This window comes from Drosophila bipectinata, chromosome 2L (genome assembly GCF_030179905.1).
Source record: "Drosophila bipectinata strain 14024-0381.07 chromosome 2L, DbipHiC1v2, whole genome shotgun sequence".
Classification (NCBI taxonomy): domain Eukaryota; kingdom Metazoa; phylum Arthropoda; class Insecta; order Diptera; family Drosophilidae; genus Drosophila; species Drosophila bipectinata.
Window position 1 is genome coordinate 8,320,952 of NC_091736.1, and position 27,210 is coordinate 8,348,161.

Here is a 27,210-nt window from a genome sequence, read left to right on the forward strand (position 1 = left end):
TACTTGCATTAATGAAATTCATATTTAAATGCATATCCCATTGATGGAACAAACCGAAAATAATCCAAAAGCAATGCCAATTGGGAGTTGTCCTCAAAAACGTACGCAGGATGCGTCGGAGCGAAGGTGACGACAGCAGCGACGATGATTCCAAAGATAATCAGCCCCAAGATGAGGCTGATGATGTAAAGAAGCGTGACAATTCAACAAATATTTAACTTGGGTCCCGCTACGACGACTCCCTCCCCTTAAATCCACAGCGAAATCCCTCAGGGCCAAAGAATTTGCGCAACTTTCTACGGCGAACAAGGCAGGGCCTCCTCATGATTTTCACTTTTCATTTATGAGTTATTATTGCTGTCGGCGCTGGTTGCTGCTGTGACATCATCGCCTGGTTAGGTAGGGGCATGGCAAAGAAAGGGCGGAGGTGCGGAAAGGGAGCAGTCAACTGACTTCGGACCCTGGCCAAGTCAAGTCAAGTGTCAGAAAAGTGAAAACTCCCTGTGCGTGTATTTGGGCTTATTTCTCATTTTTGGTGCTGCCTTCTCGACTTTGTTTGTATGCGGACTTACGGCTGCCGTCTGAGACGTACATACATATTTATTTTTTTGGCGATCCAATTTCAAGTGGCCCGCTGTTTATTTATTGTTGGACTGCAACAGCCACAGCACACAGCAGCAGCTGTTGCCATAACAAAAAGCCCCACGACCACTCGTAAAAATACACTTTACGGTAGGACAACCACACGCACACACAATAATTGTTAACAATTGTGCCGATTTCCAGACGCATTGAAGAATTGTCCAAAACCAACAATTTTTCATTGCCAAATGGTTGTGTGTAACTCATAATCTTATAAGGGCTAAGATATTCTTTATAATTTCAAGAAATCCAATTTGGGGCATATTAAAAAACAACGTAATTTTACAATATTATTTTTTTATTATACAATATTATATATATATATTTCATATATATTACGTATATATATAGTAATATACTTACTAGTAATATTACTTAGTAATATTACATTATAGTATATTACAATTTACATACGTGTACCGCTCAATTTGGAATTTTACCCACAACGCCAAGTAGACCCACAGCTAAGCGATCCAGCAGAAGTCACTTCAAATTTCATAAATTCTTCTGTATGATTCTTTATATTTCCACCGCCACCCTTTTCTCGCCTTTCGAACAGCTGCCACCACAGAAATCGGCTCTGTTGGCACAGAAACTTGAGCGGATGCCATTCTTGACACAAAAGTCAGTAATTCTTACCACAAACTGACCACTTTTATGCCGTAACCACAGTTGCTTTCAACAACTGGCCCATTACTAATTTTTAGACCTCATTGATCGTTTCTTAAAAACTTCTGCCAATTGTCTGTCACCAAGTATAGGAAAACGTATAAACAAAATGTATAAAAAAGTATTTGAAAATTGGGACTCATTTTTTCTTTGCGGCATTCATTCTCAAGGAACTTCATTTGAATCCATTTTAAAGAGAGTATTTCGATACTTTACAAGAGAAGATACAAAGATAAATACATAAAATACATAGATACCTAACTTTGGACTTTTCGCGCATCTATGTATAGCTTGATGAATCAGTTGGTACAAAACCTAATCCTAAATAATTTTGTACTCTCCAAAATTAGTAAATCTTAGAGTATCTATCTGTAGAGTATCCACAGATTCCACCTACAAACAATTTTTCTTTTTATTTTCCATGTTTGATCAGGACACCACAACGCCTATGAGGGTGGCGGCACAACACAATGTGTAATCGTCAAGGAGCTTTGTTGTTTGCTTTGGGCAAGCAAGGCGATGTCCCCAGTACTACTCCAAACCCCCAAAAAGTTTCTTACCCCCACCACAATAAAAAACAACAACTTCTCAGTGTGTGCAGATTTGATAAACTGCTTTTCGACTTTATTGCTGCTTTGGAACAAAATACGATTCTTTATATTTTTGGCAATTCCTGCCAAAATGTGAGCATTTCTTCCCTATCTTTCCCCATCGCCCTCATCTTTCGAATGTTCTGTCCATTTATTGTTCGTTACATATTTTGTGGTATTTATTGTTCTTGTTGTTTTTTATTTCGATTTTATTTACTTTTATGTGTTTATTATTTGGTCTCCTTTCGGAGCTTCGTCGAGCGCAAAATTGAGACATTTTATGGGGGAGCGGATGGATTTGATAGGCTTTGTAAGCGTTGTCCACTTGGTTACAGTATTGAAAGTTCTTGGGAAATTTTATTTGGGGAATTGCTTTTTAATTTGCTTTTTTTTTATTGTTCTTTTCTTTTTCCGTAAATAATTGTTTTCCAATTGCTGCTGTGGGAATTTTAAAAAAGGTTAATAAGAGTTTAAACTTTGGAGTAATTTTTTGAGTAAGAAAGAATACGAAGATGATATTCTCTTCAAGCGACTATAGTTGTTATTAGATAGATAGTAGAGATAGTTCGTGTCGAGAAAAACCTTAATTTGTTGCCACATGGTGTGAGAGGAGGTGGCAGGTGATGGGGATATACTTTACATGACCAAGGGTAAGCAGGTGTTTTTTTTTAAGTAAGCTCATTAAAATAAAGACGCAGTTCACTGCTGTTTTAGTTATCATTCCGCTTTCCAATTCCTTTGGCAGTGGCGGATTTAAGGAAAAAGGCCCAGTGGGCAAAATTTTATCAGGGTACATTGAAGGGTATTTTGAAGGGGACAGCCCAGAAAATTTGACAAAATATCTTAAAAATATTTTGTTCCCAGATTTTGATGCAGATTTATGAAGAATCGATCCACAAATCGTTTAAGGTATTCCGTTCAAGAATCGGATGAATATTTCCTAAGATATGGCCTTCGCAGTGGGTCATATGGGGCTCCCCATGCATTTTGCACATTTTGAAGGGGACAGCCCAGAAAATTTGACAAAAAATCTTAAAAATATTTTGTTCCCAGATTTTGATGCAGATTTATGGAGAATCGATCCAAAAATCGTTTAAGGTATTCCGTTCAAGAATCGGATGAATATTTCCTAAGCTATGGCCTTCGCAGTGGGTCATACGGGGCTCCCCATGCATTTTGCACATTTTGAAGGGGACAGCCTAGAAAATTTGACAAAATATCTTAAAAATATTTTGTTCCCAGATTTTGATGCAGATTTATGGAGAATCGATCCACAAATCGTTTAAGGTATTCCGTTCAAGAATCGGATGAATATTTCCTAAGATATGGCCTTCGCAGTAATTTGACAAAAGATCTTAAAAATATTTTGTTCCCAGATTTTGATGCAGATTTTTGAGAATCGATCCACAAATCGTTTAAGGTATTCCGCTCAAGAATCGGATGAATATTTCCTAAGATATGGCCTTCGCAGTGGGTCATATGGGGCTCCCCATGAATTTTGCACATTTTGAAGGGGACAGCCCAGAAAATTTGACAAAAAATCTTAAAAATATTTTGTTCCCAGATTTTGATGCAGATTTATGGAGAATCGATCCAAAAATCGTTTAAGGTATTCCGTTCAAGAATCGGATGAATATTTCCTAAGATATGGCCTTCGCAGTGGGTCATACGGGGCTCCCCATGCATTTTGCACATTTTGAAGGGGACAGCCCAGAAAATTTGACAAAAAATCTTAAAAATATTTTGTTCCCAGATTTTGATGCAGATTTATGGAGAATCGATCCACAAATCGTTTAAGGTATTCCGTTCAAGAATCGGATGAATATTTCCTAAGATATGGCCTTCGCAGTGGGTCATATGGGGCTCCCCATGCATTTTGCACATTTTGAAGGGGACAACCCAGAAAATTTGACAAAAAATCTTTAAAATATTTTGTTCCCAGATTTTGATGCAGATTTATGGAGCATCGATCCACAAATCGTTTAAGGTATTCCGTTCAAGAATCGGATGAATATTTCCTAAGATATGGCCTTCGCAGTGGGTCATACGGGGCTCCCCATGCATTTTGCACATTTTGAAGGGGACAGCCCAGAAAATTTGACAAAAAATCTTAAAAATATTTTGTTTCCAGATTTGTGGAAAAGAAATCGAAGGTGTAACTTTCAGCACGAGGGGCCCTGAAAGCCTTTCGTCGGGGGGGCCCAGTGGGCAAGCGGGCCTTTGCCCACCTGTTAAATCCGCCACTGTCCTTTGGGCAACTTTTCGGATTATTCATTGTGAATGTTTGAAATTTTAGAAGAATATAATTTTTTCCTTAATCTGAAAATCCTTTTAACATCAAATTGTCTGAAACTAACGCTGTCTCATATAAAAGTTTTTGCACTTAACCCCAGACGTTGCCTCACCCCTATTTTACATGCACACATTGCTGCAGACTCGACCCCTCTCTGTGCACGCTGCTGCATCTAATTATGCGAATTCATTTAAGCGCACAATTTTGTAATTTTTTTTCTGAAAAATTGGGTCAGATTTAACATATTCATTAGAACTTGAGCAGCTGCAGCTTTACCGAGAGGGGAAAAGGGATAAACAGATGCGGGGGATGCTGCAAAGTCGATTACATAAGGGACGTGTTGGCAGCTGCAACTGAAAGGAAGCGAGTTGATACTTTCAAGCGCTGTCATTGGTAATTACAAGTGCTTACATACACACAGATACCAGTAAAGAAAAAAAAACTATAATAAAAAACAAATTATTAGAAAATTACAATCTACAGCAAAAACCGAAACCAACTACAGACTGGTTTTTTGCCTTTTCCCTTAGAAATAGTAATCATTACAAGAACAGTAAAAAATGATTGAAGGACCAAAAAAGGGCGAAAGGCATGAAAATCAGAGAAATGTACAAGGTATTTGGCCCTAAAGCCATGTAGGAGAAATTTAATCCCCTGAGTTCGATAGCACTCTATCCGCACTAAAAAGGCGATCAAACAAAAGATAGTTTAAAGTTTTTTTCTCATGGTTTGCATTTTTGAGTCTAAATAATTTTCAAATTAAATCGTTTTAGATGACAGAGGGTATCGCTTTGTTCAATGCATCCCCATTACGGACTTCCCCTTATACTTAAAGGAATTTCAAACTGATAACAGCGAGCCCCAACGAGCAGCAGCAGCAACGTCGTCAGCAAGAAAGACGTCGCCATCGTCTCCGCCGACGATGGCGTCAAATGTCTCAATGCGATGGAAAAGACTCAACACTCGAGCACGCATATGTACATTTAATGGGGCGTGGTTCAGCCACTGAGCTGCTCTTTTTTCTGCCGATTTCTGAGCCCCCGATTCAGTTTCAGGCACTAAGGCTGCTGTCAAATACGTCTCTATCTGACAACAGGCCTCTGTCCCCGTCTCTAAAACCAGGTCTTCTGATGCTTTACTTTATGTATGTGCCATACTTACATACATACATACATATGTTGATTTTATATGCTTTTAACGATGCCCTACTTATAAAGTGAAATGCCCCTATGCAATAAATCTAAAGTAAATTTGTAAAAATATTTCAAATTTGGAATTTTTTTTTATTTTTGGCATATTTTTAGAGAAGGTATACAACTCACCCAAAATAATAGTTGGAATTAGATACATAGTTCAATTATAACTTTTTAAATTTAATAACTTTGGAAAAAGATTTTCAAAATATTCTCAAATACTTGATTTAAATAGAAGCTGCACTGTAGTCTTCCCCTCTGCTAAAGTCAAAGCTTTTACTGCTTGGCTCTCTTGTGTCCCCGCTTCCACTTCCATCTGTACGAGTTCGAGCACTTCAATTACAAAAGCACGCAAGTCGCCATCATTTAATGGAATTAGTACAATGACAATTGTGGCCAAAGACCAAGGAGATGTTAAAGAAGACGACTTAGCTCGGCACGAAGCTTGACATGACAAAACCGCACGATATGAGTGCGCCAGAGAGCAATAGAAATAAATTGAATAAATGGGATGGCAGCCGCAGCAGCTGAAGAACCGAACCAAAGAAAAGATGAGACGAGGTCACTCAGTTGCTCACTGATAATTTTTGGAAGATAGGCCGGCCGTTCGGCATGCTTTAGAGTGGAGATTATCAGCTTTAAAGCCTTCAACAACAGCAGGAGCCAGCCGAAAAAAGGAAATTCACTCTAATCAGTAATATGTACATAAGCAGAGAATACATGAATAGTATTTCTATTTTAAAAATTCCTTATCTTTTAGAAAAAATCTTACACGAAAAAAAAATTTTGGGAGCGTCTTCATTTTTATAAATTAATAGGCGAAAAGAAAAATATTTTGTAAATTGTTTAAAATTGTTTTGAAATTATTTGTCCCATTTTTTTGTTGTGTATGTGGAGTAAAAGCTACGCCGGCCAATCCTCTATTTCCATCCATTCATTTTAGTCAGATGAGGAACAACAAAGACCCGTGTCGATGACAATTAGCGATTGGATGGGATGGCTTCGAACACATAGCATGGAATGGTTGAATGTTTCTGTCTCTGACCCAAACATTCTGTGTGCCCCATCGCAGTGCAGCGGTGGGGTGGCACACCTTTAACCAACCAACTGGTAGCCGGAATATGTAGAGCATGGAGCGTTTGTGTTGCGCCATAAATTAAATTTAACACCCAGTTCACAAAGACAGAAAGCCCAGAGCAAGATCGGTTACTAGCGATAGATTCCGATCCCCTAAAAACTCAATTCTAATGGCAAGTGAAACAATGCAAAAAAAAAACTACACGCTTCAATGGGTTGTCAAACAATTTATCAAGCTCCTGGGTTCGATTTGTCAAGCCTTAAATTGAAAGCAAGCTGAATATCAATAACAATTACTTAACAACCAATACTTTAAAAATTGCAATTTTTAGGAGTCGAAAACTTTGGCAATGCCAAGGAAATCATATCAAAAGTGGTCCCTTGATGGTTGTTTCATTTGCTAACGATAACGTTTAGTGCCAAACCAAAAGCAAGAAATTCGTCGTACTTATCACTGCCGAATTTTAAATACGCTTTGGCATAAAAATCTATATAGTTGCTAAAAATATATTATTTATTATACGTATATATTATATGATTATTTTAATATCTTTTATTTGTTTAACGTCAAACACTAATTTCGCTTTCTATGGGCATAAAAATTCCCCAATATGGTAGCTAAACACTCTCATCGTAGTTGTGGTCAGCAAGCAATCGTCATCAACATCAGTAACGTATCGCTTCGTGGTTTGAATGACGCGTATCATGGGCAATTAAATTAAAAAACACAAACCATAAATACGTAGAGAGAAAAAGTACAAACGTATCAAACTGAAAGCAAGAGCCAGCCCAGACAAACATTTAGCCAAACATTCATACATACATGCAAACAATTTGTGTATGGCAATGTTAATCGCTTCCCAGATAAAAATGTATCCGAATCTATGTGTGTACGTACGACAGCATGTATCTGATTGCAGTTGCTAGAGATTTTTTGCAGTGACATTTTAATTGCTGTTATGTTTTATTGATATACAAAAACTACTAAAGCTAATTGTTTTATTGTTAAATGCGCTTTATTTGCTCTCTGACTGGCAGCTTAATAATCAACTTTAAATATCATACAATTAGCGCTATTATGGGAAGTTTATACATTTCTGTGCTTCCCCGCCCCTTTGATTTCTCGCCTTTGCTCAAAGTATTTCTTCATTCTGGTCGCATTGAATCTTTCGATTTGATGGATTGCAGCCAAGTCCCTAGTTGACATTGCGACTTTGTTATGACGCTAATTGTGATGAGGGAAGTGAATTATTTGTAAACTTTTTTTTATTCCAGATAGCTCAGTAGTCTGACATAAAAATGTTCAGGGTTCAGATAATTCTTATTGTTACACAGCTTTTCTATTAATTGCACCAAAACTTTAAATGAAGGATTCGTCTTTTTGGTCACTGAGGATCTACTTATTTTGGCTATATTACGTTTCTGAGCTTGCAGTTTACTTTCTTGTCAATACTATTACGTAATCTGATGTAATTACTCTTCGTACTCGTAATAATTTTGCTTGTGGTGGTCTGTGGTTTTAAGTTTATTGTTCTGATTCTGGAAAAACACTTGAGTTGCTAACTGGTGACTGTATTCCTCTTTATTTTTTATTTATTTTTTTTTGTACTTTTTTCCGGCTACTGGCTGAAAAAAAAAATCTATTGAAAGTTCGTGGGTGTAATTGCAATGGAACTTAGAACGAAGGAACGTACACAACGATAGCTCGCATATGGACTTGGTTCGTCATCATTATTATCATAATCTTAATCGTCATCGACTCCAACGGCTCAAATGACATTTCCGCACCTGACCGCCCCCAAGCCACCCGGTTGTCATCCCCTAGATATCTACCGGCGCAGTCGTTCATTAGCAGACTATGAACTTTAATATCTTTGGGTGCTCTTTTGGATGCAGGGTAAGTGAATTTTCCAGTCTAATCCTCATTCGAGGTAATCAGATCATTTACAAACGTTTCGAAATAACCTAATTAATGTCGATTCAATGTATAAATAATTGATAATGAATATCTCAATTGATTTATATTTGAAGTCTAGATAAATCCATAACAGGATTGTGCGAAATTCCCATATTATGAAATTCTGCCCCTTCTTGGATTGTTGCCGGCCTTATGCCAGCTCGTTCGTCTCTGCCTTGCGTCTGAAGTGCGTACTTGAATCTTTCCTGGGCCTTCCAACCTCCTCTTGTCTTCTGGATCGCATTCTTGTAGTTCTTGTGCCATTGCTTTTTTGGTATCTTACGTTTGCATTGCGTTCTTTTTATTTAGCTCTTGTGCAATCCGCACGAACACTCATACAGAGGCACACAATCGCCATTTCTATGGCACTTGTCCATGCCGCCACTTGTCTTCCACTTAATGTGGTCGCCGCTGGCGGTAACTAACCGAACCGCACCAGAGCCCCAGAACCACGGAGCGACGGAACCACCGGTCCCCTTCCCCGCCATCCTCCTTCATCAACGCCCCGAAATAAAGTATAAAAAAATTCAGAGACAGACACTTCAATTGATTATTGGCACTGGCTGTTTTTTCTGCTTCTGGTTTGTTTTTTACTTTTGCGGCAAATGATTTACATTTTGGCACAGTACCCTATAAGACTGGATTCTTTGAGGCATACATAGTTTTAACAAAAAGTAAAAAATGTTAGTGTAGGTACAACAAAATCATAAAATCATGAAGCATAATTAAATAGAATTTAAAAGGTAGTGTCTAAATGTAACTGAAGGCTTTGGAATTCACCCTTCAACAATTGTTCAAATACTCTTCAACTTAAACAAACTTCAGTTGTTTCAACAAAAAGATTTCAGTTCAAAAACCAGGCAAAAGTGTCTTTGCCAATAAGAACTTGTATAAACAATTCTATAATAAAAGTGAAAAAGTCAGAAATGATTTAACAAGCATAAGATAAACATATTAAAGCTCTTTTTCTAGAAATTATACCTCTGTGCTGTACACCATTGGGTTCAAAAACTAAGAACATGAAGTATTCTCTAGTCGGTTAATTACATAGAACCCTTATTGTATTTTTGCAATATGCTAAATACTAATCAATAAGTACCATTCAGTGACGTCTTCCAAAAGTCTGTGTCTTGTATTCGAGACCCTGGTGTTGGTCCTCATTAACCGAACTGCTTCTAAGGCCCTTCCCACCCTCCCCCATTCTCCTTTTTCCAGTTCTTTGGGTCTGGCTTATAAACCTGAATCCCGTCTTTTGTTGTCATTTGCACTTTTGATTTCATTTGAAGTCCGAGAACGAATACAAATTCAAATACGAATCTGAGATACTCGCAGACATTTCGCTGTCTCTTGTTCCTTTGTTAAGAGCTCAGCTTTTTGTTTGACTTGTCGCTTCTTTCGTTTCGTTATGGCTCGCTTTGTTTTGCTTCGTTTTGGCTTGGTCTCGTTTATTATAAATTTTTTGGCATACAAATTAAGTTGCAGTCTTCTGGCTGTCTCGTCTCTTTCAGCATTTTTGAAAATTCTATTTTTTGTGCGATGTTGTTTTGTCACAAGTTATGAAGAAGGTGGCACATCTAATAAGCGTCCCAGTCTCAGTACCGTTTGTAGTAAGCCCACACAGAGACGATGATGATGATGATGACTGGAGATGTTGATTTTAATGGTAATGCTGATGATGATCAACGAGCCATAATCGCTGGGACTATTCAAAGCACGTCAAAACCGCAGATAGATTAATTACGGAACGGACTTGAACGACGACGGCGGAGGTTTTCATGTTGAATTTTTTGCTTTTTGCCATGAAGTGCATTTCATTTATTCTATAAATTATCGCCACGAATTGTTCATGTGAAACGCGCGTCGAGTTTTCCAGCAGCAGCCATCATCCCCAGCCCCTTGCCCCCACCACGCCCCCTCCCAGCACAAGCCGCCCACAATTTGAGCAGAGGTTCGCCATCTTTTCGCTTCCGTTGTTTGCCTCGTGCATCTTAATTACTAGTTTTTTTCTCCCTCTCACTCGCAGCTAAAAATTTCCACATCGAAACGAAATTCAATGAAAAATACTTATTCAAATAGCAGCCAACTATTGAGGCTGTACAGCCAACAGTAGCAGATACTTTTTGTACTATCTGTATCTGTATCTCTGTTTTGGTTTTGGTGTGTGTGCGAGTCTTTGGGAGTGTTGGTGTTTGGTTTTGTCGAACGCTTCACTGGCTGCTTTGCACTTGAGATTCTTATCGCCTGTTGGGGCCACACCGCTGATTTTCAGATCTTTACAATGCACATTCTCACTGCCTTACTGACCCCCTGCCTCTGGCTCCTAAGCTATCGAAGACCCGCCTGAGAAGTGCTTTATTTCTTGGGTAATTTAGCTGTCTGTCCGCTCGTGTGTCTGCTTTGTTTCTGTTGAAATTTCCTACGGGGTAGATGCCTCGACACACCCACAGGAATTTTGGTTACATGAACTGTCTTTAAGTGACATTTCCTCGACCTATTTCATGAAAAAAAGAACACCAGCTAAATATTTATACTTAGTATATACTCAAAAATAATTATTAGTAACGTGTACTAATATTTATATCCAGTACTAGTTAGCAAAATAAACAATAAAATTAAAATCATAGCAGTCTTTTGAGAAGTGTGTTCCTTGAAAGGACGGAACAACAGACTCGTTGCGAAAGATGTCCAACTTAGTTGGCCCGTGAAGTGTTCTGTGCTCATGTCTCATTAGAGATACTTTGCGGGGAATCATCGTAGCTTGCTGCCGCTGCTTCTGCTTCTGCTTCTGCTTCTTCTCTGTGGTGTCTTCTGTGGGTTGACCTCGCTCTGGCTTGGCTTTATAAAAAGACAGATTAGTATTGCTCTCGAGTGTGTGCGTGTAAGTGGCAGCACAAAGTGTCAGCCTTAGAGGCTGATTTAAGCTTAAGAAAGCTCAACGTAAAGAGGGAAAATAAAAGAAAAACCAACGTTAAATTAGCGGCAATTGTGCGCGACATGTGGAGAGTGGTGTCCCATCCACACCCCCTCGGACGTCCCGGAATTCCTATCTCTTATTAGGTTCTCTTTTATACCCTCTGCACTCGTAACTATTTATTTATTTGACTTTCGCAGCTGTGTGTGTGGCTTTGTCGGTGACTGTGGAATGCTGAGGGCGAAATGGGCAGCGATTTGTCGTGGGCTAGAACATAGCTCCCTAAGCAACTCTACCAGAAGACGTCACAGATTTGGGAACTCAATAAATGGGTTGTCTGACTGTCATTGATGAAGAGACTTCTGCTGGTCAAGCTGAGGTTATAAATTGGAGAGTTTAAGAAACGCCTCTGATAAATGTGTTATGAAGTTCCAATACTTTTAAAAATCTATTCTTGAAAAAGATACCGTCCAATTCGAGTCCCTTTTAAAACCACATCCACCCCCTATAATTAGATATTCTTTTCCAAAATATTTACACTGCAGCCTTGAACCGCACCACCTCGCTGCCGTCCACCGATCGTACTTATGTACATATGTATCTACAAGATGTTCTCGCTCGTTTTTCTTCTGTCTGTGAATTTTGAATGTATTTCCATTTCATCTTTATTAGTTTGGCCTCCTTTTGGTGCGGTCTTTAAACAAGAACTTTGGCACAAATTGCACACGCAGACCGAGCACTACGATTTGCCCGCCTCGAGATCTTCAGAAAATGAAAACTGAAATTTATGCAGTTCGTCTGCTGGTGACGGACAGCGCTGGCCACAGAAATAGAAGCAACACAAAAAGGGGGCGGAGGCGTCTAACGTGCTGGGGCAGGGCTGGTCACTTCAAGGCGCTGACTGACTCAGCTCGACTGCTGACAGAACAATGTTTGTTTTGTATATCTGCCTTGGGATTTTCCTTTATGTTTTGTCTGCTTTTTGGGTCGCTTCAGTTTTGGCGAACAGAAATGAAACAAAAAATGTAGAACTTATTCATACATTTTAGCCACATTCCCAGACCAGGCCACTCATCAGACCACACAAAGTAAAAAGAGGACCAGAACTGGCTCGTAAAATTTCAAGTCTCCGTGCGAGAGGTTATTATTTACCCAGTGTTTCTTTCTGCTGGCGACGAGCGGTGGCGATAAGCGAAATTAGCAGAAAATCCCGTCCATCAAATAAATGGTAAGATAGCTCGCGGAGAAGATTTCCACAAGAAGCCGATGTCAGAAGAAGAAGGGCTGACCATAAATCTAATGCTATCACGAGTGGTAGGAGTGAAATGATAAGCTAAAAAAAGAGCAGGCCAATCAACCCTAGACAGGCGTTGTGTGCATATGGTTCATTCAAATTAAGATTGGTTAAGCCAACCTTATCTAGTTCCTTAATTTGAAAACTAAATTAGATGAGTTTTCGCCCAGTTAAGAGTAAGATTACGAATAAAAAGTCATGGATTTATATGATCCTTTTGATGTTTTTCTAAAAGCCCTATTTCGAAAACAGTCTACTCATAGTCTTTATTAATCCTGCTCTTTGAACTGGCTTTCAATTGGGCTTCATCTAAGCTGGATAAACAGTTTAAGTCGCGCGAATTAAAGCCTGGGAAAATCCTCTTTAAAACGTGGGCACCCAGCAACAACATGTTGCACGGAAAATACCCATTCCCTGTTAGTAACCCCCTCGGGCACCAACCATTTTGTCACGAGTCTTGCGGCAAATCCCCACCAAAGAGGGGCAGGCTGCCACTTCCAGGTTCTGCCGCCCGCAAATAAAAACATTAAATGCTTTGTTGCCCATATTTCCACCCAAGTCACCCGCTCCTGGCTCAGGCCCACCTCTTTTCCACCCACCGCGTACCAACGTGTTGGCCATTCATTCAGTCATTAAGTGGCAGCTGACTCCGCAGGGGGTGGCCAACAGGCTGGCGGACGGATTTGCAGCCACAACTTGCGGACAGATAAATAATTTTTATTACAGTTTGGTTTTAGGACTGAATTCGGCCTAAGTACATTTATTATTTATTTTTATTTCTATGCGTGTTTCCATTGTTTTCCAAATGAAAATTCACTAATAATTATTTCGGACACAGATGATCTACAAATAAAATACTATTTAACACTGCAGCGAAACTGTAAAGTAGCCTCCACTGAAGAAAGATGTTTTTCCAAAGGGAATCTATTCGTTCAACTGCCATTAACAAACTTTGTACTTTACCTCGATTAGCCCTTCAAGCTGGAGCAGATAGGAGACAGGAGATAAGCTAAACCTAATGTTGTGGAACTACGTAAATAATTGAACTTTGCAATTGGTCTCACCTCTCACTCTTACGCACTCCACCAATCACCCCCACCGCCCAGTTCATCGATTCAATCTGTGTAAAGTTTGGCACTTCTTCAAAGTAATTTTAAGGCGGCCAAGTCAAATTAACCTTGAAATGCGAATAACATTTCGTCGGAGACTCACAGCGCATTTTAATTGAATTTAATTAACATTTTACTACGCTCAATACTTTGGATATGGGAAAGCACCGACAAAATCGAACAAAAACAGTCGGATAAAAAGCACACGGACGAACAAACCGACGTGCGGACGGACAACAATTGGCGGACAAGCCAAAAAACCAAGTTGACAATGAAGCTGGCGACGCATGCGCGCAGACTAATTGTCGGATAGACTAAGAAGGTGGGAGTAGGGGGCGTGGATCGAGGGGCGACCCTGAAGGCAACCATTAAAACGCACAGCTACTTTGGTAATGTGACCCAGACAACAACAAATACTGCTGTGGGAAACAATTGTAGCGGGTGGAACTGACCGTGCACTTGAAACTCAAGACAAGGAATAAGTTTAGTGACGGAAATAGATTTAGTAGAGAGAAGATTGAAAAAAAATAAGAAAGCTGGGCCATTTTAATAAACATTAAGAGATATATATAAGTGATATTTCGCATTATGGATTAAGTTAATACAAATCTTTTAATACCATGTTTTTGGATCGCTATTTTTTGGATCATTATGTTTAAGCTCTTTCCACCGTTTAAATCCACCGTAATTCAATGCTCTGTCTGCCGTCGTCTGTCAAATAGAAAAAAAAGGTGTTGCAGCTTTAAATTACAGAGTCAAATTCAGAAACACAAACACAGATTCAAGCAGCGAAAGATTTAAATATAAGCTCTAGAAAAGGTATCGTGTGTTTGCCGTCTCTATTTGAGTCGCGATGGCTCGTATTTAATGCTGAGCAGAGTTCATTTTAAAGCCACCCTCCTTCAAAAGCCATAAACAAACTCAAATCAAAGTTTGAAAATGCTTCTCAACTGTCAACAGGGATCCAGAACAGACCCACTCATACGTTTGCAGTAAATGTCTATAACCATAACTTAATTCATGTGGACTTTCATCGGATTTTGGTCGGTCTGGTTTTGTGTGTCTTTGGTTTGTCTTTCACATTGTCATTGTTTGCCTTTGAAACAAAGGTCAGCTTACGCCCCCTTCTCTGAAATTCTTGGATGTGGAGGGAGGGCTGACCAGCGGTATCGGAGCTCTGAAATTGAATAGGTCCGACTACTGTAAAAATATTTACTTAACTGCAGCCCTTGCAGGCAGACGGATGGCAGGGGTGGGGCATTCAGGGCAGGGCACCATAAATCAAAATGATTGTTGGACTTGGTCAGATGCTCAATATTGGTTTAGGTTGTCGGGGAAACAGTTTAAGCTAATTGTCAGCCAGCAAAGTCAATCTCTCAGCTTGTACTTATGAATCTCAAAGTTTTTTAACTTAAAACGCTTAAATATCTTCGGTGTTTTTTTTTAAAGATACAATAATTCAAATAATATTTCTTATTTTTTTTTTAAATATACCAATTTCTAATTCTTGTTTCTATGGCCTTCATTGGTGTTTCGATGGTGTCTATCCCCTTTTAAGCTTTTACCATAAAATTGATGCACGAAACACATCTAGGTACTTTAATTTCATCATCCTTATACAATTTACCTCTCAGGTCCACCAGGTATATGCTAATAAAATGTATCCCCAACCGAAATACTTTGGGGACTTTGCCATCATCTATCTATCTTTCAGAAACTACCTTTCAGACCAATAAAATCGAGACCACTTAGGACAAATAAAAAACGAAATACCACAGGTGACTGACGCATGCCACACACACTCGTATAGCCGCAGTAATAATTTACATATTTTTTACCAAAAGAAAAATGGAAATAAGAAGGAGAAAAAACTTGCGGAAAAAAGATGAGCAACCCAAAAGTAAACAGAAGTTTTTTCGAAAGAGTGGGGTAGCAGATGCAACTTTTTGTTCGGCCATGAGGGTTGCTGAAATTGAAAACCGCGTTGATTATAATGTCAATACTTATAAAAACAACAGTAATAAAACAACAAAACAAAAAATGAATAACTAAGCTCGCGACGCTCAAAAAGAAGTACAAAAAGGTTGGATATGGCTTCTCCGTTTCTCCCGATGGGTGCGGTCCCAAACATTTGGCTCGAAATACCTCTTTTATTTCTTTTAAACATTTTATTATACCCTTGCATAGGGTATTATAGTTTTGGTCAAAAGTGCGCATCGGCATGTGCGCATGTATAGACCTATACAGTCTATACATTCTTGATCAGGATCACCTCCTCAGTTGATATACTATAAGCACGTTCGTCTGTCTGTTTCTACGCAAAACTAGTCGCTCAGTTTTAAAGCTTTCGACTTGAAACATTGCACACACCAAGAAGGGTCCTTTGTATATAAGCCGGAACGGATGGGATCGGCCGACTACATCCTATAGCTGCCATATAACTAAACGATCGGAGATTACCCAACTTTCGTGTTTTTGAAGATAGAAGTTGGAACTTCGTACAGATTCTATTTTTAACCAGTTAATCTAGACTACCAAATGTTATAACAATCAGCTGAATATATAGCGGCCATATAACTGAACGATTGAAAATGGTATTTGGTAAAAATACCAACTTTAGTATTTTTAAAAATAGAAGCTTGTTACTTTTTTTCAGATTTTTTATTGTAATTAATTGGTTTAATTATAATATTTTTATGTATATCGCAATGTACATATCCGGTTTTAACTGCAAGAGTATATTAATTTCGGCACCGCCCGAAGTTAGCTTTCCTTTCCTTTTCTTTTTAAGGGTCAGTTATTTTTTGTACCTTTTCTTAAATTCCTTTTTTTGAAGTTAGATGTTTAAAATATATTCCTCACACTGTTTGCTGTTGATATATATTCCTACAATTCGGTGAGCCACAAATGTTCTATATTTATTTATATTTAATTTATATTAATTTAATTGATTCGAATTTTATTTTTATTACTACAAAAACATATTAAATTATTTAGGTTCCATTGATAGTTAACTAATTGTATAAATATTCAAAAATTGTTTTTTTTTATTCTTTATATTAAATATATCTTCATATTTTTCTCAGAATTTTGCTAAAGGGTATTTTGAACTTGGGGTAATTTAATCGAACATCAACACAATTTTAACGTTGTTGATGTTGTTGATGCTTTGTCCTTTAGCTACCTGCCTGATCTGCTGTTCAACTTTCCCCACCTGCATCCCCTTGTCCACCTCTCCGATGTCACCTTCAACTTTAATGCGCTTTGGCATGCTTTTAGGCAATAATTCATGGATTAACGCCATTTGGCTTAAGCTCATTTCTTTAGCTGCTTTTAGCGCAGACTTTTTGATATTTGAAGGAGCCTCGCCCTCACCTTTTTGTGGCATCGCCACTTGGGGACCTGGGATTCACATTCCTCGGACGTGACTAATAAACTTTTGTCCCATTCTCCAATCACCATTCTCGTGGCTCTAATGATCTTGCTCATTTTTGGGCAAAAAGCGAAGAGTACACAAAGTTTCGTTTGTAGCGATTTGTTGACCACAACAAATTGCATTCGCCCCCAGTCCCATAAATAACGTTTGCAAATGTCCCGGGAGTCCTCGCCGCAGACTTGAGCACATATGTATATGTCCTTGTACCTGACTGAGTGACTGACTCTCCAAACGGACTGTGAGCACGTGCTAAGTGGCGGGGGGCTCATTTATCAATCTGTCGGAGGGGGTGCCGAGGGGCTGTTGGATTCCTCTTGATTTATGCTGAGGAATATTATTTTTGATTTTTCAGAATTTAGGCGTCCTCCATACATTTCCCTTCTACTGTTGCCCAATTTCAAAGGCCGTCTGGTATCCTTTATGCTTTTCTGTGATTCTGCAGGAACTTAAAACTAAATTCAATCGGCCGGAGTGACTTTGTCTTCTGTATCCTTATTTTACTTAAATTTCCTTCCTCTGGTGGTGTTTTTTTTCTATCTCTTCTCCCAGGCGGCAAAAGATTTTGCGCTTGCTTTGTTTCTTCCAGGGCATGGACAATTTTCGACTGGTGGTAGGAGTGGAATCTGATGGAATCGAGGCTAAACAGGATTTGGGAATTTATCAGAAGGATGAAGCGGAAAAAGGAAGTGTACATTTGGGGCCAAAAATAAGAAGGGCATATGTTTGAACTCTTCCATTTTCGTAGAAATTTATAGCGTATGATTAATACATTTTCAGAAACCTATCAAAATTTTGTTAATCATAAAGATAGTTGTATAAAATTATTTTCAAATATTTTAACCAAAATTATGTTCATAAATATTAAACAGCTCACCCAAAGAATAGTTTAAAGCTATTCAAAAAATATAAGAAAAGAGCGAACAGAAAAGAAGGATGTCTGAAGAAAAGTCCTCAATTTGAGTAGCATCTGGGAACATTGTTCGGTGAAAACGCTGGGGGTACGTCTTGTGGGTGACTGACATCCCCAAGTGGCATTGGCAGCATCATAGTACTTCTTCGCACAGCATAGCCCCCCACCCGTGTGCAGCATAACTTCTTCTTCCTCTTTCTAGAAACTTCCGCTGCGTGAATTTCCGGCCATGGCATTTCCATTGTTTTTGAAGCTACTCCATCTTCTGCGTTCTAGGTTGCCACTTTTCATTTAGCTGAAAGTTGATTCGCATTCAGGGCATTTAATAAGCGCTTATTGTGCTTAGTCTTCATTGTTTTTCGAGCCTGGGTGTGTGGCTTGTTCGGTTAATACTTTTAGCGACTTTAATGATCAGAAAAGCGCAATTAAATGGTAAACTTTTCAGAAACTGATAAGACCACAAATAGGATTTGGCATTCAAAAAAAATGACAGCTTTATGTTTTTAATTCGACGAGTAAATACATTAAAAAACATACTAGCAAATTTTAATGGTGTAACATTTAAATACTATTAATTTCACTTTTAATTATTACTCTCTTTTCACAAGGGGTAAACAGATATTGAAAGTTTATTAAATATTTAAACTATGAATTTTGTTTGAAAAGTGAATGTATTGGGAATGGCCCCCACCGCAACCCAAATATTGTAGATAAGAAAGTATGATTTGTAAATGATTCGTCTTACGTGTGAATAACTCTAATGGATAAATATACTAATTTAATTAAAGAGCAAAGATCATAAAAAAAAAAAACAAAATTCGAATCCTTGATAAATAAAGGGGCGAAGAAAGGGGTAAGTGATGACATTTTGCGGCTTCTTTGGACAATTAAATTGGGCATTTAGCCATGAAATTTTCAAACATATGGCTTCATCAAACAAAAACGGAAAGAAAAACGTCATGCTTACAGTGCCCACTGTTGAATGCCCAACAGAGCGATGGTCGGCTCGGTTAACAGTGGTCTGTTAATGGTCCAAATGCAGTGACCTGGCTTTGGGGCTTTGGGGCTCTCTTTGGCTGCTCGTAATCGCACCCGAAGCTTCGGTTACAGGCTGGTTCGGGTTGGTGGATTGTTTTTGTTGCCGCAGCTGCTTCTGCTTCAGCGGCTGCTGTTGCTGTAGGTTCAGTTCAGTTGAGTTAAGTTCTTCACCGCGGATGTTATAGCACATATAGCGTATACGCCTCGTTATTTCTCCGCCCCATAGTCCCGAGCTCCACTCTTCGCTCGCGTGACTCGGCTCTTGCTCTCTGTTCTTGCCCTCGGCTGCTGCTGCGGTGGCGGCTGTTTCTGTTTCTGTTGCTGCTGCGACGGGTTTGATTTTTGTCGTTTTTGACCGCCGACGACGCTCTGCATCTGCGTTCGTGCGCTTTTTGAAAGCTCAAAATAGTTACAAGATGTTCATCGAAGTGAGTAGAACGCCGCAGCGGGTACTTGATCAGCTTCTTTTCACACGCTGACGCCAGCGGGAACGTTGAATCGCAATCGCAATCGCACTCGCAAATACCGACGCGGAATATTCCAACTCGCAGCAGCCGACGACGTCTCCGAAATCGAAGCACAAAAAGATATTAAACTGAAACTGGCCGCCAGCACAAACGCAATGTAATATTCCAAGCGGTCAATCGCAGAAACTCGCAGCATCAAATCAAAAGAATAAGAAAAAAAACCCAACAAATTTTTTATACACCAATCCTCTAAAACCAAAATACCAAACCTACTCTCAGTGGAACAAGAAGTGCATGTGGAGCCATTGTTATTTTTAAATTGCTGACCGCAGAATATTTTCGTTTAAAAATAGACAGCCCGAAAACAAGCCGCCGAGTTTTCCGAAACAGAAATAAACCAAAAACCCAAAGGGTAAAAACTCAAAAGTGCCAAAAAAATAAAAGAAACACAAAAGGAGAATTCCTATTGGAATGTATACAAAGTAAAAAAGTGCGTGCTCCAAAAATAAACATCAAAACCTCAAAAGTAGCAAAAACTATTTTTTTGCCGCTTCATTTTTACAAAAAAACTGAATTTTGGTAAACTTAAAAATCTACCAAGAAAAAGCCAATCAAGTGTCAAAGTTTAAAGTGTAATAAAACAAGCAAAAGCTTACCCAAAAAATAAACAGATAAACGAGACAGAGGAATAATTTACTTAAATTGTGTGCATTTTATACAGAGTTTCGTCTTTTGGAATATTATTTAATATAAACAGAAAGCGGTACCACAAATACAAAAAATGAATAAAGTTTCGCATTAAAGTGTTCACATAAATTTAGTTTTCGATTCTTGGTGAACTTTGCATTTTGGATTTCTGCAACAGCACTTTGGATACCCGTGCCAGTGAATCGTACTTATTCTCATCGATCCAGAAGCAACTTGAAAATAATTCCACAAAGGTTGGTAAACAACTTATGTTTGTGATCATTCGTGTTGAGTAATAGATACCAGCTTGTATAAAGAAATCCATTCATGAACGACGCAAAATATTTGCATTATATACACGTCATTAAGCATACGACAGGTTGGCCAATGTAAGGGCTTGTTTGTTCAACAAAGACAGTCAAGAAGAGTGTGCAGAGGAAAAACATTTTTCACTTTACGGCTAAATTAATTTGTACTAAATTAAAAAACACGTTACTCAAAAAAAGTGAAAATAATAGCAAAAAGCAATAAAATGTAGTGCAAAAGTTGTACTCTAACGACAAACATAATGAACAATTTCCATCGAATATTCTTTTCCACCTTTGATTGGATCATTAAAAGAACCGATCCTATTTTCTATAGAATTTCACCAAATTAATGAAAATTCAAAGAATATAAATGGAGAATGGTGGATCGCCATCTATTTCAAGAGGGTCCGAGGGCATATTTTTTCCAGAACAAGGATAATCTCTAGAACATTTTAAATAAAAGACCCCTGAGTATTCGTATCCCTGTTTTTGTGTTTCTCCACATCTATGGATATGACCACTTTTAGCTGGTTTCGACACTCTGATCCCAGTTTTAGGTTTCTCCTCTGACAGGAATCAGCGTCATTCATAAAACCAAAATATGAAAAAGTAAATGCACGACGGTAGATGTGGAAAAAGCAAATGAAAATGCTGACAATTTTTTACATCTGTCATAAATTTCCTGGCACTCGGTCATAAATCTATTTTCTGCATTTTATTTGTTTATTTAAAAATTCTTGTGCACAAAGAATATAACAAAAAGGCAAGAGCCATAATTTGCAACCTGATTGATGTGACAATTCTTTAATTAATTTTTGTTGGAAATGCGCCTTATATGCGACTGCCACTTAATTAGCAAATCTGTTTTTGGGAAGGTAATACATCAGGGTAAACGATGTGATGCGAGTGCAGCAGAAAAATGAGTTTATTCACATTGGCGCCTTCCACGAGAGTCTACTATCAAGCACATTTACCTTCCTCTGAGGCCAGGTAACTGAACCCTATACATGTCCTGCCGTTCTCTTCCTACTTAGATATAAATGTACATGACTTGTGACTTGTGCTGTCACCTTTTCCCACGATTTGTCAATCAACTCTGCAACCATTTTTGACTAACCAGACATTTTGGCAATTATTTAGATGCCCCTAGAACAAAAATAAAATAAAGTAAACAGCACTTACAGATGATAAGGCTTGGGTGGTGGTGTACGCTTCTTAGGGGATCGAGTTCAGTGACTTGTCTTTATCGCTGCATTCTGTGTCACTGTTTGTTGAAACTTTTGGCTCAACATTCTTCGTTTTCTTTGCTGAGCTCCAATGGCTCCGGCGTCTTCGAGCTTCTGGTTTCGGGTGTGCAGATAAGGTTGAAGCTGAAACGAAACTGTAACCGAAGACGTGGAAGATCGGAATGCACTGTTGAGCCCGATCAGAATGCTCTTTGTTCAATTTTGAGTTTAGGTTTTCTGGGGGTGAACACATGTAACTTTGGGACATGATAAAGAATATTTAATATATAATTATTAAATATTTTATTTCAATCCTCCAAACTCCACCACAGTGTGATATAAAGCATTGCTGCAATAAATATAATTAAATGGGAAACTTGAAGGATAAATTGACAGATAAATTACCGCGCTTCTGTTGCATTCTCAGACCATTGGCGACAACTAGAGATTATGGAGTCCCGTCACTCAAAATATTTCCCAGCCATAAATAATGTTAAAAATGCACAATGCATAATATTTGCCTCTGCGGACACCACCCCCTCGCCAACTCGCCGCCCACCAATTAGCCTCTTCTGCTTGTGCAGTAAATAAGCCTCAAAAATAATAATATACAAGATGCAGAAAAGGGAAGGGGTGGTAGGCAGCACAAGGAATAGAAGAAAATATTTTCTGCGCCATATTTTGCAGCCAACGCACATAAATAAGCTCTAGACCAAGAAGTCGAAAAGGCAACAGAATGGGCATAACAAAAGTTGGTCGCATTGTTGTTGCCACTGTGTTCTGTTACGGTTGGCACGAGGCCAAAAAGACATGGCCAAATGTGCGCCAGTTTTCGCTGCTGCCGTTCTGCTAGCCATCATCCAAATAGTCAGCCTCCTCCCAACGTCTGCTCTCAGCCAATTTCTGGCGTTGGCCTGCTAATAAATAATTTTAATTGTATTGCTTTTATTTTTTTATTCGGGTGTTCTACTTATTTGGTAATAAAAAAATTTCCATTTTCCCTAGTCAGCTTTCGGAAAATGAAAAAAAAAACGTGATCAATAGAAAATTGGCTTCCATTTGGTAACATGGCCAATTTGCACAGGGTGAGTGTGCTTGTGTGTGTGTCTTATCGGTCTACGACGACAGCATTGAGGTTGGCCAGGTTTACATTTTTTGCACTCTTACTGTATCGTCTGCTGGGGGCTGGGTGGCTCCTCCAATCTTTGGTCGACAAATATGTCGAGTACTTGACTTGGGCAAACTTTGTCACTGATAAGACTGCTCAACGCTCTTCTTTGAAATTCTTGCTCCTGCCAATCCAGGGCCCTTCAATTTTTTTGTGACACCCACTGTGAAAAAATATTTGCTTAGTATATTATATATATTGGTGTCGAAATTACATATTGTTTTGGCAACATATTATAGACCAACTTCTCAGAAGGGCGTAAAATTTTTAAAATATCAATTTTTCTTTAATAAATAGTTTTATTTTTCAAGTGCATCGAAAAGAGCCGTATTAAGCATACGCCACGTTGCACTGAAACTGAAGTGAAATGAAACGAAAATTGTCTCCGTCGGTTCTCTTATTTTGGCGACTTGGTCACGTCTTGAATGCACTTTTATGCAGGTGGCAGAGTGGGGAGCGTGTTGTCGAAGGGGCGTGAGCAGTGGGCGCCGACATTTATTGTTGCTTGTTATTGGCGGTGGCTCTGCAGCAGCAGTTGGTCCCTGCTCGAGTATCTATAGCCAATATATCTCGTACACTGAGACCAGCACACCCACCCACATACACACATGCTCTCCCATAAACAAAGCGGCCGAAGAAAGAGGGAAAGAGAAGGAGTGTTCTTTATAGGCGGTTTCAATACTGGGCCAAGGTAGTTTTTATCTTTTTACTTTGCCATTTCATTATTGGTGTGCTGGCTGTTGTTTTTGTTGTGTCTGGCAGCTTTAGCTGATTTTCTTTTGTTGCTTTTGTAATTGCAATCCTTGAACAGCTTTTTCTCTTATTGCTCACCCCTTCTCGCTGCGCTTGCTGTATCTCTGCGTTTGATTACTCACCTGCTTGATTGTATTTATTTATGTCGAATCTTTAAGGCTAAATAATAAAATAAGTACGGCCTTATATATAATTGGCAACCCACTTCCAGATAGCCGCTTATCAATATCTCAATAAATTCCTCAAAGAATTTAAGTGTAAAATATTCACGAATCGGTATTCCTCTTTCTTGATTTTGATTTCACTTTTTTAGTTTTCCGACTCTTTTCCTTGCCTCTCCAATGACGTCTGCTAGAAATTTTCCATGGCATCGAGACAATTGGCAGCCAAGTCGAGTCAAATGAATGCAATTGGCACACATAGACAGACCCCTCCGCCTAATTTCGTCTCGCCCCTTGAGCTTGTATCTCGGATTCTATCAACCTTCCTTTCTTGGCCCGACTCTTTTAGTTCGTTTTTCAAACAATTCCAAACTGTCAATGCTATTGATTTGAGTGTGCGACTTATGTTTTCCATGTGAACGCTTTTGCCTCCGCCCCTTCCACATATTTCCTTCCAGCCCACTCGTATTCCACCTCCACCTCGTCCCCTGGGGCGGCAGAGAATCCCATTTTTGTCTGCGTTCCGCAATCAATGTGTTTTCCTTGGCAAGCGCTTTCTTGTGCGCTATTGTGCTCCTGCCTCGACTTTCCACATATCCTGATCCTTTCCCTGTTCGTACTGCATCGCCAGAAGAAAGTGCAGAGCCTGAAAAGAGGAAAACTCTCCAACAAAAGCAAAAATGTCCTACTCCCAAAGTTTGTTGCCAAGCTTGTTTTACCTAAATTGTATTTGTACAAGGCTTCAGCAGAACCAGCAATATTTCTTTTCCTTTCTCCATTTTTCGGGACAAACGAAAAAGTGCCAGCTTGAAATTTTCTTCCCAGTTAGTTAGTCTCAACTTTTGACTGTTGCGCTGGAATAATTTAAAAAAATATACATGATACATACATGTAGGATTTCAGCCCAAGCTATAAACCAAAATGGTTTGCCATAGGGGAAAATGGAATATTTAGCTTTCTAGCCGTTAAATTCATGGAAATAGTCCATGGTACGTAGAGTGTAGGCCCACTCCTTTGGGCAATGTCCTTGCTATCCTCCTATATCATTCTACTTGACCCCGGCGGCCTTTTGTTTAGATTTATTGCTTTTTCAGTTTACTCAGCAAAAGCAGAAGCAGCATCAGCCGGAGCTCTAGTTCTGTTGGTTGATAATTGATGAACATTGTGACTGCACAAAAGGACACCCATATATACGGGCATGCATTCATTCGCTTGACAAAGCTGACCAGAGATTATCTCTAAGCAGACACACATTGGGGCCATTCTGTTCCATTCGATGCCAATACATGTATGCAGAAGAGACATGTCAATCACACTGATTCAATTAAGTGAAGTGCAAGCAAAACAGCAAACAAAATAAATGTACCTCCAAACACACAGACCGATCTCTGAATACATACACACTCGTCCGTGGCTAGTCCAGGCCGACCTCAAAACAATTGTTTGCCCTTGTACTTCAACGGCGCCCATAAGTTGGCAAGTGCTTGAGAATCCCTTGAATGTGGTTGGAATCGCCAAATGAATAAGTTATAAAAAAAGAGTAAATAGATCAGGCTTTTGGGCAATTGAAACTTCTACATCCCTTGCTTTTCCCCATTAGGCATACTAAACAACAGGAAAATTACTCATTTATTCCATATAAATGTCATAAGTAACAATACACTTCCTCTTCTCGCACTTGCCATTTATCCTTAACCGACACGGCTGTCAACAAAGCCATTGCAGGTGTTAGGGCGTGAACACGCACACACGAAAGTATTTACCGGCAGAGGAGACTTTGGGGGAAATGAACGTTAAGAACGTCTTCTAACTGCTTGCAGAACATAAAATGGCGTCGCCCGTGTGCCAAATGCCTTCGAGCGGCGACGACTAAGAGTCATAAACAGCAGGAAAGCAGCAAAGCAACAAAAGCAGCCACAACTATGATGATGGCAAAGAAGAAGCGGGCTCGAGCGGGTTCAAAGAAGAAAAACTCAAACCAAAGCCAAGGACCAAAAGTATTTCCTTCCCATGCCCCTTTCGAACAAGTCATATGCAGTTCATTGTTTCTTTTGGATCCTTACGCGTGTCTGGGTGTGTTGCCATGTTGAATGATTGCCGACGCCTGTTACTGACAAGTGTTGCGTGTTTTGAATATGGCCTAACGTACATCTATACGCATAAGTATGTCCTTTCGACTTGTCGCCTAATGACAAAGCGAGCGAGTTTCGAGTCTTTCAAGTGCTTTGTTTGTCGGCTCAAAGCAATGTTGATTGCCGCACTTGAGGGGTTGGTATTTTGTGTACTGAGAGTGTCCTTTGGGGAAAACATACGCTTGATCTGCATGTAAAAGGAACTAAGCCTCATTGAATGGCCCATTGAGCGTAAATGGGCCCGGCTGATTAGTGACTCTTTGGCAAAATTCTCCTGTTAAGGGGAATATAGTTAAATTGAAATGGTTAATTAAACTAATTGCCCAAAACAAGAAAATCATAACCCATTCAAAAGCCTTTCCAAATTAATAAACTTTCAATTATGTGAACTTTTCTAAGCCGCCTACATAAGTCTATTTAGAATTAAACTTACTCCTCCAGCCACTGGCAGCGTAATATTTCACTGCAGTAACTGGCTTAAGCCCCTTCGTTGATTGACCCACCTTGAACGTTGCAACTTTGCCTTTGGCTGACCTAAAAGTTTGTTAATGCCGTTCCCCGAATGGCGAGAGAATCCTGGCTATGAAAACTACTCGAGCTTCTGCTTAGCTTCATTTCAATTTTTAGCTGCAGCCAGGAAAATAAAAAACATCGAATACAACTTTTCCGTCGGGGCTTTAGTGTCACTTTTTATGCTGCATTGCAAATTTTTTCAATGTTGCTCTTGCTGGAAAAAAAGCGAAAAAAAAAACGGCCGGAGAGGCAAAAACTTTTTAACACTCTTTTCATTCAAAGTTTGGCAGCCTGGAACAAAGTCCGGGTCGTGGACAGCTCTTGGCACGGCCAGGGCAGAGCTGGGACTCAGAAGTTGGATTGCTCATCAATCATGCCACGCCCTCTAATCAAAACCTGAAGTGTCGAACGGAGCATTCGGCTATGCCAGCCATATGATTCTAGCTATTACCTCGTTTTCGCTTGGTTGGTCCCCTAAAAGGCTGCAGCAATTTTCTTGATTAGGCCTTGGTCTGCGAAAGCCACCCACCGAACAGCGCCCACATCTGTTTGATATGGCTAAACATAAAACTAAACAGGCGACGTGTAATTGATACAGAATGGCAAAAAAGCAGACAGAAAGATCCGAATAAAGATATATTATATGTATGTACGACTCTGCAGCTTTTACCTTTGA

The 27,210-nt window shown here is 39.3% G+C and overlaps 1 protein-coding gene and 1 long non-coding RNA gene across 7 annotated transcripts in view; one reads left to right on the forward strand and one right to left on the reverse strand.

Annotated features, from left to right (window-relative positions):
• Positions 1 to 1,896: 1,896 nt before the first annotated feature.
• LOC138925800 (uncharacterized) lies at positions 1,897 to 14,403 on the reverse strand. Its single transcript, XR_011442013.1, has 2 exons — positions 14,355 to 14,403; positions 1,897 to 2,336 (listed from the first exon to the last, which is right to left on the reverse strand). It is a non-coding gene; the product is annotated as an uncharacterized lncRNA (long non-coding RNA).
• Positions 14,404 to 19,410: 5,007 nt separating this feature from the next.
• The window catches only part of LOC108133367 (protein hunchback), a 40,192-nt gene continuing 32,392 nt past the window's right edge, over positions 19,411 to 27,210 (forward strand). For all 6 annotated transcript variants that reach the window (XM_017253264.3, XM_017253267.3, XM_017253269.3 and 3 more), the window contains exon 1: positions 19,411 to 20,527. The gene's annotated coding sequence lies outside the window, so the exon portion shown is untranslated. The remainder of the gene's footprint in view (positions 20,528 to 27,210) is intronic.